The sequence below is a fragment of the Pholcus phalangioides genome, unplaced genomic scaffold (genome assembly GCF_987345545.1).
Source record: "Pholcus phalangioides strain wild (caught in Gottingen) unplaced genomic scaffold, Ppha-v1.0 ptg000013l_1, whole genome shotgun sequence".
NCBI classification, from domain to species: Eukaryota; Metazoa; Arthropoda; class Arachnida; order Araneae; family Pholcidae; genus Pholcus; species Pholcus phalangioides.
Window position 1 is genome coordinate 3,152,924 of NW_028301606.1, and position 15,463 is coordinate 3,168,386.

Below are 15,463 nucleotides of genomic sequence, written 5' to 3' on the forward strand. Positions count from 1 at the left end.
TTTGTGCAGCAGTAAGGGTGCAAGTCAGGTCTTTGACAATTTGCAAGAAACCGTGGGTGAAATAGAATATCGGTGTGATCAATCTGCCATCCATCTGAACAGTGACAAATGTACATTTTTATGGTAAAATACCGGACAGTCGACTTCAAATTGGTACAGTCATTAAGCCCTGTTAGACAAATAAAATATTTGGGCTGTATTCTCAGCAAAAATCTTTCTCTTCACACATTGATCACGCAATAAATAAATCCAATAGAATTATGGGTATGCTCAATCACATCACATTTCCACAGACAAAACTTACACTAAAGAACAAGATCATTCTCTTCAAATCCATAATTAGACCTACATTACTCTATGCTTCGCCAGCTTGGGCGCAAGAGTGTAAAATGAACAAAAAATTACAGACCACCCAGAATAAAATACTTAGAAAATTCGTAGGTACCCCTTTTTTTGGTTCGTGGAATAAACATCAGGCACGACTTGGATATACCTCACATCTTCACATATATAAATAAATTAAACAGTGATAAATTTGTGATATATCCCGCCCCCCCCCCGCGAATGTTTAATTCTCAATTTGAAGGATATAGTTGATTACGATGCTGACTTCTTATAGGAGACCCAAACAAATTGGGCACCTTACATGGGAAAATTTGTAAAGGTTTTTTCACTACATGCCTCGTATATTTTAATACACAAAGTCTCTCCTTCAATTGTATTTACTCGCATACTCTGTATATATTCGCTTGACATTTATTCGCATATATTCGATTTGCATCTTTCCAATTTTGAATTTTTTGCATATACACATACTCTTCCAATTGAACTTTCATAATGGACTGTTGGACTTTGACATGCATATAATGTACATGTGAAAAAGGTGAAAAAGAAAATGAGATTGTAGGGAAATGGTGTAAAAAAAAAGATTGAGAAGTCTCTTTTTGGATTGATTTGTTTACACAAAATTGTCATCATAAATCCCCATTAATTTCTGATGCACTGAGTTGAAACAGAACTGTTACCTGTATTGAATTTTTGATGTTACTGCCGGGGGTTTTTGCGTCACGACTCCCATGTGATGTTTTTCCCCCATTCCACTCCGAATAGGTGTTGCTAGCTGCTGATGGTGTGACCTGATTCTGTGGACTGTGGCATTTGCCTGCTTAACGCCAGACCACGACTTTTGACCAATTTTGACCAGTTCTTTTTACATACACTACACATACATGCAAACACATTTCTATCTACAAACATTAACACCTTTTCCTTTTCACAAGCCTTCTTGGCCATTTTTTATGCCGGCAGTTGGCCCTCACAGGCTGGGAATCGGCTCAAATTCTGGTCTGGTCTGGTTTTAAGTAAAAAAGGTACAGTATATTCCCTTAGTTTTCGTTGACGTTGGTTTCAGTTTTCATCGATTTTTTCCGCGAAAAATTTGTTTCGGTTTTCGTCGATGTATCCACTTCACTTCGCTGCTAATTTTCGTTATCCTGCTCGGTGTGGCGTAGTTTCTCGTTATGTGAGCATCACCTTGCAAGTGTAGCCAAACGATTCCATGGAACCAAAGAAAAGTTCCAGAGCCAGAAACACTTCGAAGAAGAATGCCAAGAACACAAGAGTTGGAGAAGGAAATCATTGAAAAATACGAGAGTGGCATTAAGATTGCTGTAATCGGAAGCATGTATGGGATGTCGCCATCCACGATAGGTTCCATTATGACGAAAGAAGAAGCAATAAAGAAGGCTATTGTAGCGAAAGGTTTGAATGCGCTAACGAAATAGAGATGGCAAGCAATTGAAGATGTCGAACAGTTATTACTAATTTGGATCAATCAAAAACAGTTAGATGGCAATTTTGTTTCGGAGGTCGTCATATGTGAAAATGGCCAAACTGTTGCATGCCGATCTCATGAAGAAAATGTCACGTACGAGTGCAAGTGTATTTACTTATTTTAAGGCCAGCAGAGGCTGGTTCGAAAAATTCGAAAGGTGTGTACGGTGTTACTAAGCACGGTGCAGGTGCGAGTTTGGATAAGTGTGGGGCTGAAAAATGTGTGTCTGAATGACACAAGTGAATGAATAAGTGAACTCCGATAGTACCCCTGGAAGTGACCCTAGATAGTTCCTTGATACCTAAGATCCTTAGGTGGTTATAAAGGGGGATTTTTTCCTTCCATACATCTGCACCTTCCCCCCCCCCCCTTCCCTTCTCGCCGTTTTCCATTTCCATACACCAAAAGAGTCTTCAGAAAGGTACAAAAGTCTAAATTTCATGTTAAATTTTCATTTATTCTTTACATTAGTCTTTTATATTCATTTTTAAAATATTGAAAATAATAATTTCTTATTATTTTTAGTATTAAGTACTAAATTTATTCTCTATAAAATGCGTTTTTTGTATTATTTTAGAGATTCTAGAATGAATTAATTGGATTTACATTAATTCATATGGAAAAAATTGCCTCGGTTTCCGTGGGTTTCGGATTTCACCGATTGCTTTCGAACGGATTATCGACGAAAACCGAGGCATTAAGAATGTATTCAGGAAGTGTATATTTAAGTATATACATTTATCTATTGCAATATGGACGACCTTTATAAGCGCCATTAAATCAAAGCTGAGAAAAAGATTTTTAAAGTTATCGTCCGAATAAAAAGTATTACGAATAAAAAGTATTACGAATAAAATGTATATTGATATATAGATTCAGTTATCTCTTCAGTTTGGTAGTTGGTTGAATTGAATTCAAAAACCAAAATAAAAGGCAAAACAAATGTTTTTTGTCAAGTTGAAGAAAAAAGCAAAGTTATATATGATCATCGGAACACCATATATACCGAGTTATTTACTACATAATAGAGTTCAATAAGCTTTTCCGCGTGCGTAAAAATCTCTAAACAAAAATCGCAATATAATTTAATTCATTCTTTGCTTCACAGCCCTTAATGAATGTGTCTGACGATTCACAAATAGCTTTTCTAGAATATATATATATATATATATATATATATATATATATATATATATATATATATATATAGATAATCATCATCAACAACAACCATTTTCAATCCACTGCTGGATGAAGGTCTCCTCTAAATTTTTTCCATTCTGCTCTGTCTGATGCTTAAGCCATCCAGTTGACTCCTGTCACTTTCCTGATCTCGTCAATCCATCTTGCGTGGGGACGCCTTCTCGGACGTTTAACACCACGAGGGTACCACTCTAGAATACTTGTGGTCCATCTACTGTCCTGTCTTCTTGCAACATGTCCAGCCCATTTCCATTTCAAACGTTTAATTCTTTCCATGATATCATAAACGTTTGTGTGGTTCCTTATCCAAGTGATTCGTTTTCTATCTCCTTGAGATGCCTTTCCATGCTCCTTTGTGTTGTCTGTAGCCTTTTTATCGTTTTGCTTGCGAGTTTCCATGTTTCAGCTCCATAAGTCAGTGCTGGTAGCACACACTGGTAAAAAACGTTTCTTTTTAGGCAAAATGGCATGTGACTCTTCAGAACTACACAGTTTTTGCCAAAAGTGCTCCATCCAATCCTGATCCTTCTGCTTATTTCATTAATGATTCCGTTGTCTATGGTGTAATTTCTTGTCCCAGGTATACATAGCTTTCTACTTTTATCTCTGTGTTGTTGAGCAAGATTGTCCTCTTTTAACGCAGAGGGGTTGAACATAACTTTAGTGTTTTGCAGATTCATTTTCAAGCCCACCTGAATACTTGCCTTCGCCAATTCTTGTATCACATTTCCTATATTATATATATATATATGATATAGGAAATGTGATAATAATTTTGATTATAATTTTGATAATAACTTTGATTTTAATTAATAGCTTTTCTTATATATATATATATATATATATATATATATATATTAGAAAAGCTATTTGTGAGTCGTCAGACACTCATTAATTAGGGGCTGTGAAACGAAAAAATAAACTAAATTCTGTTCTGTTGTGATTTTTGTTTAGAGATTTTTACGCACGCGGAAAAGTGTATTGAACTCCATTATGCAGTGAATAACTCGGTATACATGGTGTTCCGGTGATTCAGCGAGTGGAAAGTATACATTACTGGAAAAAGGAAAACCAGTAGAACTCTATTATTTTAGGTACAGCTATGATATTGTCTGAGCTTGCACCTACTATAAATTTATTGCACGCTATTTTTACTAGAGTAAAGAGAGGCAGAGAACCTACAAATATTGTTTAGAAACGCCCATCTTGTTCAGTAGAGAGGGTGTGTATATACTTTCCATCCCAAGTTATCCTTTAAACTAGCTCAGTAAATGGTTTCCAGTCACGTGTGAGTTCGACCAACATCATCGCTGGAACCAGAATGTAATGTACATTTCCTCCCTCTCTCTCTCCCAGCTATAGCAGCCAACAGCTGCAAAAGGCAGTAATGATCATCCTTTGAACAAGGCAAAGCACTCAACTGTATTGCGGCTTCACGTCATAATGTCCGAATCGAGTACCAGAGGATGTTGTGTAAAGAGGGTATTTGAACTTCGCTATAGTATATCGGCAATATATTTCCAATTCCGTTAGAAAGTATACGAGGATTCATTTTAGTGAAAAATTCAGGACGATGGAAGCGAATCGGAATTTAGTCTGTTTTTGAGAAATTTTGATTGTTTAGAAAAGTTTTTAATGTATGATTAGTGTTTTTGTTTCCATTATTTCAATGTGCACAGTGAATATAACAGGCTCCGAAAATTTTTTATCTGAAACCAACTTCAGGATTGAAGCAAAATGATAATTACTATTCCAGAAGCTTAAAACAATTCTATTGTTATAAATTATAACCCAATTCTATTGGGTCATAAACTCGTCCGATTGAGGTGTTTTTTTATGATAGTCTGGCATTGGTTTTGCATACGCATTTGTCATCTTATTGGACAATTTTCCCGTTGTGATATTATAATTTGAATTTGTATTATTTTGTAAGAGAAATAACTGCTCCGATGTGATTCTTTTTGCAAATGCGGCTAGTTGTGAAATACACTAGAACTTAGCGGTACCACTTACTTCTACTACTACTATTAAAACAGACATACGCCTCGTCCATATTCCTCTGCGGAACTTCTAACTAATTGGCGCATGTTGGAATGTGCGTATGTATAGTGAACCTTCCGTGAAGTTTGCTTCTGAGTAATGCTTGTTATGTGTAGTGCTGCCGTCTTTCAATGTACAAATACAACGCCACAACAGGCAAATTGCCCAACGAGGTGGCTGACTTAAGAACATCATCGATCCCCGAGCCATTTTTTGGAGTCCCTACCTACTACTGCTACACCCCAAATGCACCCCCCCCCCCCGCGGAACCCCCCAACGAATCGGTACATGCGGGAATGTGCGTGTACGTGTAGTGCAATCTGACGTAAAGTTTTGTTTCTGTGTAATGCTTGTTATGTGTAGTGCTGTCCCCAGTTTTTCTAACTATGAGTGAAGTGTTATGGGTGAATGATTTACCGTTGTAGGACTGTTGCTCTCTGTGGCGAGACTTTTTAACGGGGAGATCGGCTCGCATTTGCGCCTTGAAGTTGGGAACCACAGAAAACCAACTTCAGCCGACCACCACTGTGGGGTTCGAACCCGGATCCTCGCATCACGAGTCCGCACTATAACCACTCGACCACCACAGCGGCTGACATTAATTTTTCTAACTATGCATGACGTGTAATGATTGAATAGTATACCGTTGTAGGTCTGTTGTTCTCTGCGGCGAGACTTAATCGGGAGATCGTCTCACATTTGTGGTTTGAAGTTGGGAACCATAGAAAGCCAACTTCAGCCGACCGCCACTGTGGCGACGACCTACTGCAAAATGTGACCACCAAACGTAGTACCACCTACCGTGGATACAACTACTGCAAAACGTGATGTTCTGGGGGCCCCTACCTAATTACAAGTAGCAGAAATAGTTTATTGAATTTATCGATTTTTATGCAAGAATGCCCCCGCTACGTTAGTAAAAGTTATCTAAGCACCATCTAAAATTTATCGGGGGTTGTGCATAATACTCTAACGCAGTGGTCCATAATAACAATTTATCAAAAAACTCAGCGACTATGCATAATAACCGATTGTTATTTATAATAACCGATTTATGACATTTACCCCCGTAACCTATACATAATCCTGTAAAATATTTATCAAATAATATTTATAATAATAATATATATAGTGAACTATATAATATTTATCATATTATAGTTCACTGATGAAAAATAGAAGAAATCATATCCAGAAGCATCTTGATGAGAACTGAAAGCTTAACATTCTCTTTTTTTTTAATTTTTAAGAAAAAAAAAATTGAATAAATTTTAGGAAACGATCAATGGAGATAATATCTGCTCCGGGTTTTTCCTCTTTTTGCTGCTATTTTCATGTCTGTATAATGAGCAGATTATATCAGCGTAAATAATGTGTATCTTATTTTGTTTCCGCCACCGAAAACAGGCAGAGAAGAATCTGTCAACACATCTGCATCCCATTTTTATTTTATTTTTTCTTTAATATTATATCATTTTATTTTGTTTTTAATATGTATCCCGCTTCCCTGGCATCGCAGAGAGGTTTTCTCGGGCGTAAAAAGAAGATATAAACGCTAAAAACGACGTATAAGCTTTTTCATACATTAAAAGTGAAGGTTGAAAGATTAAAATTTTCCACTCTGAGAGCTTTAGGAATGAATGCCAATTACACACGTTGCTTCTTTCTTTCTTTTTTTAACACTCTTTACTGGGTTTTGCCCAATAAGTATTTACGTTTTAAAATCGGAATGGGCGACGAAATACTCGAATTGCTGAAATTTCACGTTTAATTAAAGGAGCGAAATCCAAATTAAGAGCGAACGTGTGTTTCTTCTACTGTTGGAATAGGAAATGTTAACGAAGCGTGTTTATATGATGATTTAAAAGTATCTTTAATGACCGGTAAAATCTCGTGTTTTTATGCGACTTTTTTCCGGAAATAACGTGAAGTTCAGAATTACCGTATTTCTAGATGGAAAGAAATGATACATATATTTCTTTTAAGTTTTTAAAATTTAAATTGCTTCTTTAATTTTTTTTTTTGCATTAAACATTAAGATTTTACCTCGTTTTTCTAACAAATATTTATGATTCTGAAACTATTATCATTTCAAATATCATACATCAACATGGATTTTTTATTTTCTATTTTTTATTATTTAAACAGTAAATATTGCTGAAAAACAAATATTAGATTTCATAAATTATTTCAATATTACTCATTACTATTATTACTTTTTGGAGAGAGAGAATTTTATTGAAATTGTTCTTTAAATACATTGTAGCTTGAGCCTATCTTTCTACATTTTATAAGCTTAATACATTCCACTTTTTTAAAATATCGAATTTCAGAAATTGCAGTGGCACTGCATTTCTTGGGATAATAAAACATTATCAAGCACAAATATCGTTTCGAAATAATTCAAGTAATCACAGCAAAACTTGCGATTATCTTCTGAAATTTATTATTTCAATTATGAATCCCTTCATTGTTAATATCATAGTGTGTTTGTAATTCAAAATTGTGTAGAGAATGAACATATATTGAGCTCTATATTCAAGTACATATCATTCATCTGTGGATTATAATGATATTACACAAGCAATAACGTTTTCAGTTATTGAAACATGGGTTTACACGAACTTTTATTGCGTTCATTTAATTTTACGAAATGCAATACAGACTTAATCTCAACACTCTATACATTTTACTTTGCAACATCGAGTAGATTGAATATTGGGTCACTGTGAGGATTATACTAAATATATATCCAGTATATAAGGATTATAGATGTATCATTGGAATCAATATTTTTGACTGAATACCACGGAAAATGCCTATCTTCCATCCAGAAATTAATTAGAGTTTGAAAATGAACAATAAAATATAATTTACAATATATGTTGTATATTTTGTCATGACTACAATGAATGATTAGAAAATTGATAACAGTAGTGGCCAACTAATTAATTAAGAAGATAATTATTGGAAACTGCAGGCTAAAAACTATTAAAGAGGTAAGAATCGTGTTATTATTCTCAGAGATACATATAAGTTATCCCCGACCATTTCTTATACATAAGGCTTCTAAATTCTATAATAGCTAACGATACCTCCTGTAGGGTATATTACTTTCCCTCATTAAATATGAATATTTTATTTATGGATCAAATTTGCTTCATTATATCCATAAAGTTTATTTCCTGTCGGCTTCTCCTTAAAAGTAACGAACTTCGCAACTCCACCACCTGCAGTGAAGATCTCTAACAAATAGATCACCTTTAGTACTTGGCAAGATACCAAAAAAATTAGATTAATAAGTACTGTATTTATATATTATACACACAGATTTCTTGTATATAAGGCACCTTCCGGCTGGGTGAACTAGAAAAAATTCACGCGTCATTAAAATAACGGCGTTCACCAAAATCGATGCATAAAGTTCTGTACCTGTGAGTCTGTGAGTTATCAAATGATATAACTAGGTGTGATACCAAGCAGAAAAAGGATAAATGTGAAAAATGGTATAAGAAATTGGCATATATATTACGTGTATAAATACCATATAATAAGCTGATGAATTGTTAAGGTGACGTTGAACGTGGTTGTTAGCCTTGGGCTACATGCTCCAATGTTCGAAAATAAATCGATGATAAAAAATTTGGTGGGGTGAGTCATCTACGTGGTTGCACATATGAAAACACTCATTTTACACATCGCTACTGTTAAGTACGGCCGGTTAGTCTTATACCCCGAATTGAAAGGTTTCTTTAGGCGTGATCGAACATACCTAAATAAACAATGCACATTTACACAAAATGTGCAATCTTATCTTAGTAGAAAATTTGTTAGAGGGTGATTTTGAAGAGGTAAAAAGGCACTGCATCTGAAGCAGTTTTTCGCCTACATATTTTGCTGCAATACATGTCATCAACAATCTAAGGTGTGTGTGGTTCCAGAACATTTTCACTGTAAAAAACGATAAATAGAAAAAAAAATGGTGAATAAAATTACTTACACACTACATTTCTACTCTAGTTTATTGGACACGGTGGTCCAATTTTTCATGGCTGTCCTTCTTTATCTGTCTTTCTTCGGTTTCTTTTGTGGGGGGGCCTACTTCTGCACATTGTGTACGGGAGTCTCCATTTAAACCAACGGGAATTTTTTTTTTCTGTAACAAAAGAAATCCCTTTCGTATGGATATTTTTTTACAAACCACATTAAAATATATTAATTCTTTCCAGTTTTATTAATTTTTGAACTGTTTACGGGAGTACTGTTATGGGACACTCTGTACCTAAAAATTTTCATTATAATTGCTTGAATATAATTTTTTTTTGAACAAAGGATTGCGCAAATGCGATGTCTGTTAGAAAATTAATTTTTTTTGGTTTTCTTATGTTGTGTACTTTTATAAAAACTGATATGCATTTGTGGAATGTTTTCGAATTATTTTCTGACATGGGGGGAAATAACAGGTCGTGTCTTTATAAGCTGCTTTGAACGAAGTTTAATGCGAGTAGTTTTTGTTAGTGGGATGGGAAGCAACGCTTGAAATTAATTAATTTTTTAAATAATTAATTAATAGTATTAAGACAATGTTTCAAATTTTGTAAACTGTCATTTCAAGGGATCACTTTGAAAATAATGTGGTTGTGAGAATCATTTGAATGGACGTCAACATGCGAAAATTTTTCAATGAATCAATTATATCATTTTTTTCAATTTTTTATGAATTTTTAAACTATTTAAAAATGTCTCCATGTATTAAACTACACATTGCATGATGAAAAATTATTTTGGTGTGTTTGATGTGTACCAAGAGTTTGCCTGAATCAGCCTGTATATCCGGAATTTCTATTTTGTTTGAGCTTGATTTCTTACTGTAGAGTTTTATTACTGTCTCAACAAACTAGCCATCACTTATACTCACAAAATTATCACTTAACATTACAAACATAAATTGAAGGGAACATCGAGTTATCTATAATCAAGGTAATCGTATTACGTGTTATGAATTAGACTTTCAACCACACAACACTGCATATTATTCCACAAAATATACAAAAAAAAAAGGTTCTACAGATAAAATTTCAAAATAGATTTCTTCCGGAAAACTACGGAAAATAACCAAATTGACTTTACAGAATCAATTTCCCTTATCTTCGTCTATTTTCACAGCGATTCTTGCGGCGCTGCTGCTGTAATAACCAGAGGAAATATAATCACTGTTTAATAAGAACAAATTATTCCGTTAAATTTTTTTCTTTTAAAGAAATAGAACAAGATGATATTTCCTTTTGACGTAGGAATAAGATCCCAGGAAGTGATAAAGGAAGTTCCCTTGAAGCTTCCAGATAAAGCTCTTCTTCCGAGATAAAATGGCTAAAGGAAATGTGAAATCGTTCCCAATTTCTTTTCGGTGTTAACATCTGGCTTTCGTTGCGGGATGGTTTTATCTCGGATGGAGTGCAGTGAGTGCTGCTGCTGCTGCTGCTACATCTCCAAAAACTAAAATAAAATAACAAATATAAAAATATATAAGGAAAATGCAATAAGGAATCAGAAACAATTTTTTTTTTTCGTTCTGGGCTCGGTATCTCAGCTGATAACGCATTTTCAGAGTCGTTTCCATCCAACACGAGCTTATTAGAATCCACGAGAAAATCCGGACGTTTAATATCCTAACACCTGCACCCCCTTGCATAAAGATAGGAAATAGAAATGTTAAGACATTAAGTAAATGACCATTTCTCTCGTGGCGCATGCTCTAAGATTACTCTCGTCAAATCTCCGTGATTTGCTAGTTTTCTGTTTTTTTTTGTTTTTGCATTGTATTTTTGTACTTATATCTACCTGATCGGTTCCGGAATAATCTGGAGGAATTTTCTTTTGATTCGTGTCATTTGTTTTTTATTTTGGAGATAAGTGTAGATGTGTTCCAGTTTATGAAGCAATTTTGTGTATGACCCTGGTATGCTTTGTCGCATGCATTTTCGTGTTTCTGAGTGATCTAGTTAATTGGTGGTGGTAATACCTACAGGGGCGATTCCATAATTTCCTTTGACGCTTTTTACTGGCGAACCGTTGATCCCAGAGGCATAATTTCAATTAGAAAAAAATATCCAAATAACTTGTAGACCTGAAAATCGTCATTCATGTTGCAAGGTGTTGTATAGTTATTAAAATAAAATTGTTAATTTTTTTATACGAACACGCTATCCTAAAAAAACACAAAAAAGAACGTCTTCCCTGAGGCCACGAAAAAAGTTCCATGTTTCCAAGCGAATACAGATATTTGAATTAAAAAACCTGAGAAAATTTGGGAAAGCATTGATAAGGGATAAAAAGCGTTGTGAAAGGATTACGTCAATCTACACACAAGGTGTATATAACACACATAAGTGTAACTGGGTGTTGCGAAGATAAATTTTTGGAAAGAGAAAATTCAACTGCCTTTGCGGGGAATCGAACCCACGTTCATACGTCGAACCATTTCATAAGTCGCCGTCTGGTGACAGCGTTAGCACTTGTGAGCTTGGCCCGAGTCAGGTCAACACCACCTACAGAACAAGGCCTCCGCACGAAGCTTGTGACGTCAATGAAGAAGGCCATTTCTCCTATTGCCATTGGATATACTGCAAAAAAAAGGTAAAGATATCGCATGCGTCGACCTGCTATATCCAATGGCAATAGGTGAAATGGCTATCTTCAGTGACGTCACGAGCTTCGCATGGAGACCTTGTTCTATAGGTGGTGTTGTTAAAGTCCGGCCGTTCATGTACGGTACCTTTCAGTGTACACGAGCTCCAAGGAAAGATTGACAAATTCGTTGCTTTTGTAGTCTAGTGTGTTTACCCGGATAGTGAAAGGACGTGGGTTCGATTCCCTGCAAAGGCAGGTGAATTTTCTCTCTTTCCAAAAATTCATTTTCGCAAAATTCATCTTAAAAAAAAGCGTTGGTGGTTAGTTTTTCTGTTCTATCCCAATTTTCTCCAATTTTTCAATTCTAAAATCTCAGCGAATATATCACTTCTCTCCAAAACGCGGAATTTGTTTGTTGGCCTCAGGGGAGAGAGAGGGCAGCAACTTTCTACTTTGGTTTATAAGGACAGGGTGTTCGTATAAAAAGTTAATTTTAATATTTTAATAACCATTTAGCGGCGCTGTCGGCAAGTGTGTGTATAAGTTGGTACTGTTATTAGGGCTATACAACCTCTACACCATGAAAGGCATATCTGAAGTCTACACGCTATTTGGATACATTTCCTAATTGGATGTATGCCTATAGGATCAACGGTTCGCCAGTAAAAGGCAGCAAAGTAGAATTATGGAATCACCGTGTGTATCTTATATATGCTACATTTTTAAATTCATTCTCGTTGCTTCATCCTATGGGAATTTTATACCGGATCACAAGACTGGGATTCTGAACGGCCGAAAAGATCAATATGTTCCTCGTATAATCCCATTCTGTTTGTGTGTTATTTCACTAGCGGCTGTCTTTGATTCCGACCTGTAATTCTAAATTTACATTTCCTCTCTCTACATTGCAGTTTACTGTCTCTCTCTAATCCATGTATTATACGTGGAACAAACATCTGAAGTTCTTAGCGTGGATTATAGACTGCTGCATATTATGTTAGAAAGTTTTTACGCACACTCGCCCCAGGGCCACTGAACATTCCACTAGGTACTTTTTTTTTATAGAGAGAGTCTTTCCAAAGGCTGGACAAATCTCCGAAAATCCACATGTCCGAACGTGCATGTAACGTAAAATAGTAGATGCTCGAATCAGTATTTTGCATGCCCGAAAAGTATTATCACTGGGTTTTCATACTTTGAAAAAAAAATTTAAAAGAAAAAATTGGTGTATTTGCATAAAAAAATATCGAAAGTTGTTTAATTTTTTGTAAGTCTCGAAAGAAATACGAAAATTCAAGAAGGACGTGGTCAAAAATTAAAAATCGAACACTAGTCAAATCGCTAATTATGATTTTTCACGATGTTGACGACCGAAAAGAAGTCGTCAAATTACAATTCGACCAGCTTATAGAACCATAGACTGAACTTAAGCAGGGGCGGACTTAGGATAGGGTGGCCAGGTTATGCGACTGAAAAACCGGGGCGAATCCTGACAAAAACCGGAACATAACGCAAATTCACTGATAAAGACATCTTGAAAAAAAAAAAAAATTAACATTTCGAAAAACTACATGTCTAGTCGGAATTTTTACATGGCCGGGCATGTTGGGCAATTTATTTGTCCAAGTTTGGTTTTTCCTCTTTTCGGTTCAAGTTATGTAATAACTTATGTTCGCAATTTGAATTGTAAAAGTCCGAAGTGTATATGGTTTTCCTTAAATCCTCGTTGTGCCTTTTAATTGCATAATTTTTGTTGATCAGGAGTTGATTCGCAAAAGGATAAACAATTTTTTAATCCAATCTTAAATACACTATATAGCCAGATGTCAGCGGAATCTCTCAATTTCAGACAATTTTTCGAGAGCTGTACTTTTTTTTCTGTAACTTCTGCTATGTAAAAATAATGCTTAAACTCATATTTCCCAGTGGAGATTCAACCAGGAGTGCATTTAGGAGACCAATAAAAAAATAAATACATAAATAAGAAATACATCTTACATCAACCTCGTATCACGAGAAGACGGAAAATGCTTTGTAACTTTCATCTAACATTTCATTCGCAACATACAATGCTTATGAATTTTCGTGTAAATGGCACGTGCATTCACGAAGATATAAATGTTTTTTTTTTTAACTCTAATTCTATGCGCATGTTTTTGCTCCTTTCGCACTTAGAGTTTCTAACAAAAGTCTATGAAACTCACACCAAACTTGACAATGTAAAAGAAATGATTTATATTGCAATTTTAAAATGAATCCATCTGCTATTCAAAGATATATGAAGATATGTATTATTTTCAAAATTTTTTTGCATTTTTGAAACTCAAAAATGCATTAAAATCATAAATGTCAGTAGATCTTTATTTCTTCAATTTTGTTTCTTCATATTTTAAATTTTTTTTTATTTTTTGTGTGAAGAATAATAACGAAATAATTCATTCCATTCAAATCTTTTGTTGTCAAGATGATGTCCTGTATATTCGTCTTACCGCGCAATTTTTTCCACAATCTTATTGATAAATTTTATTTTAATAATTTTTCTATTTTCCAGTAGTTTCCTTCCTAGAAATCATCTCAAACTCCTTCCCCCCTGAAAGTTCAACTTTAAGGGCTGCTCGTTGATGAAAGTCCCCAATGTTCATATTCACCATATTTCTAAATCAAACTTACAGAATACTTTAACGCCCCGAGGTCGAATTAAAAGAAATTCCACAGTGAGAAAAAGCAACCCACACATTTGTGGCCCAGGATCTGAAAGTTTTAAAGAAATTAGTTTTGAAATATTTTAGTATTCTTCTAGAAATCTCAAACATATGACTGAAATTCAGTGTTCATTGACTTTTGGCTACATAGTGTACTTTATGGTGTCCATAAGTAACTGAACTGGGCCATAGCAACATCATATGAAAACATATTATGCAGGGTGGGCCGAGAAGTCTGGACCAGTTTCGAAAAAATATATTAAAAAAACAAAAACTATTAAAGATAGAGAAAAACGGTTTGAAGAATTTTTCAAAGAGGAGTTTTCAAAGTTCTTTGTTTGCTTACTACAAAATTTCTACATGTGCACTTTTGGTGGTGAAGAGAATGTCAAGCCCATGTATCACTTATTGTCCTCCATGTTACAAAGAATGGAAGTTAGGATGGAAGTGAAAAAAAATTGAAATCATCTCTTTCAAAAATGTTTTGAGCCATTTCTCTTTATTTTTTATGCCTTTTTAATAAAGCTGTGAATCAATAAAATTTTTTTAACTGATTAATCAAAATTTTTTAACTGATTAATCAAAATTTTTTAACTGATTAATCAAAATTTTTTAACTGATTAATCAAAATTTTTTAACCGATTAATCAAAATTTTTTAACTGATTAATCAAAATTTTTTAACTGATTAATCAAAATTTTTTAACTGATTAATCGACCGATTATTCTAATTATAACTGAATACTTTTGTGACCATATCATATTATTAGATGTTATAAAAATATAATTTATTCATTTCACTTACCTATTTGGTAGATGTAAACAAATATAGGAATAGGTTAGGAAATTAAGGCTGCCCGCTTCACGCCAATTAATATGCTGAACCTACTAATTGCTAAACCTTGTAATTTTTTTAATATGGATCTTTTCGGTTTGTTATAAATTGTTATTTTGGGTTATATTATTATCAGATTTCGTAACTACTTTCGGCTATACTGTTGCTTGTTTTCCTAGAAACTCCTCTCGAATGGTACTTGTGAGGACATGAGCTGATGC